Raw genomic sequence first — 2,528 nt, 5'->3', positions numbered from 1 at the left:
GACCGGGAGGATCCTTTCCAAACACGTGAGACAAACGTGTGCCACGAGCGCCACCTACTGGGCAGGATAAGAAAAACAGAACCCAGAGATTTCACAGAAAAATCTTACAACCTTGTTGGGTCCAACACCCAGGGAAATCTGACTAAATGCCCAGACACCAGCAGAAGATAACGGTCCATGCTCAGAAGATTGAGAATATGGCCCAGTCAAAGGAACAAACCAATAGTTCAAATGAGATACAGGAGCTGAGACAACTAATGCTGAATATACGAACAGAAATGGAAAACCTCTTCAAAAATGAAATCGATAAATTGAGGGAGGACATGAAGAAGACATGGGCTGAACAAAAAGAAGAAATAGAAAAACTGAAAAACAAATCACAGAACTTATCGAAGTGAAGGATAAAGTAGAAAAGATGGAAAAAACAATGGATACCTACAATGATAGATTTAAAGAGACAGAAGATAGAATTAGTGATTTGGAGGATGGAACATCTGAATTCCAAAAAGAAACAGAAACTATCGGGAAAAGAATGGAAAATTTTGAACAGGGTATCAGGGAACTCAAGGACAATATGAACTGCACAAATATACGTGTTGTGGGTGTCCCAGAAGGAGAAGAGAAGGGAAAAGGAGGAGAAAAACTAATGGAAGAAATTTTCACTGAAAATTTCCCAACTCTCATGAAAGACCTAAAATTACAGATCCAAGAAGTGCAGTGCACCCCAAAGAGATTAGACCCAAATAGGCATTCTCCAAGACACTTACTAGTTAGATGTCAGAGGTCAAAGAGAAAGAGAGGATCTTGAGAGCAACAAGAGAAAAACAATCGATCACATACAAGGGAAACCCAATAAGACTATGCGTAGATTTCTCAGCAGAAACCATGGAAGCTAGAAGCATTTCTATACACTAGTAATGAACAAGCTGAGGGGGAAATCAAGAAACGAATCCCATTTACAATTGCAACTAAAAGAATAAAATACCTAGGAATAAATTTAACTAAAGAGACAAAAAACATATATAAAGAAAACTACAAAAAACTGTTAAAAGAAATCACAGAAGACCTAAATAGATGGAAGGGCATACCGTGTTCATGGATTGGAAGACTAAATATAGTTAAGATGTCAATCCTACCTAAATTGATTTACAGATTCAATGCAATACCAATCAAAATCCCAAAAACTTATTTTTCAGAAATAGAAAAACCAATAAGCAAATTTATCTGGAAGGGCAGGGTGCCCCGAATTGCTAAAAACATCTTGAGGAAAAAAAACGAAGCTGGAGGTCTTGCACTGCCTGACTTTAAGGCATATTATGAAGCCACAGTGGTCAAAACAGCATGGTATTGGCATAAAGATAGATATATCGACCAATGGAATCGAATAGAGTGCTCAGATATAGATCCTCTCATCTCTGGACATCTGATCTTTGATAAGGCAGTCAAGCCAACTCACCTGGGACAGAACAGTCTCTTCAATAAACGGTGCCTAGAGAACTGGATATCCATATGCAAAAGAATGAAAGAAGACCCATATCTCACACCCTATACAAAAGTTAACTCAAAATGGATCAAAGATCTAAACATTAGGTCTAAGACCATAAAACAGTTAGAGGAAAATGTAGGGAGATATCTTATGAATCTTACAATTGGAGGCGGTTTTATGGACCTTAAACCTAAAGCAAGAGCACTGAAGAAAGAAATAAATAAATGGGAGCTCCTCAAAATTAAACACTTTTGTGCATCAAAGAACTTCATCAAGAAAGTAGAAAGACAGCCTACACAATGGGAGACAATATTTGGAAATGACATATCAGATAAAGGTCTAGTATCCAGAATTTATAAAGAGATTGTCCAACTCAACAACAAAAAGACAGCCAACCCAATTACAAAATGGGAAAAAGACTTGAATAGACACCTCTCAGAAGAAGAAATACAAATGGCCAAAAGGCACATGAAGAGATGCTCAATGTCCCTGGCCATTAGAGAAATGCAAATCAAAACCACAATGAGATATCATCTCACACCCACCAGAATGGCCATTATCAACAAAACAGAAAATGACAAGTGCTGGGGAGTATGCGGAGAAAGAGGCACACTTATCCACTGTTGGTGGGAATGTCAAATGGTGCAACCACTGTGGAAGGCAGTTTGGCGGTTCCTCAAAAAGCTGAATATAGAATTGCCATACGACCCAGCAATACCATTGCTGGGAATCTACTCAAAGGAATTAAGGGCAAAAACTCAAACGGATGTTTGCACACCAATGTTTATAGCAGCATTATTTACAATTGCAAAGAGATGGAAACAGCCAAAATGTCCATCAACAGATGAGTGGCTAAACAAACTGTGGTATATACATACAATGGAATATTATGCAGCTTTAAGACAGGATAAACTTATGAAGCATGTAATAACATGGATGGACCTAGAGAACATTATGCTGAGTGAGTCTAGCCAAAAACTAAAAGACAAATACTGTATGGTCCCAATGATGTGAATCGACATTCGAGAATAAACTTGGAATA

The sequence above is a fragment of the Tamandua tetradactyla genome, chromosome 14 (assembly GCF_023851605.1).
Source record: "Tamandua tetradactyla isolate mTamTet1 chromosome 14, mTamTet1.pri, whole genome shotgun sequence".
NCBI classification, from domain to species: domain Eukaryota; kingdom Metazoa; phylum Chordata; class Mammalia; order Pilosa; family Myrmecophagidae; genus Tamandua; species Tamandua tetradactyla.
The sequence above is the reverse complement of the archived record's forward strand: the minus strand, read 5'-3'. Positions refer to the sequence as shown.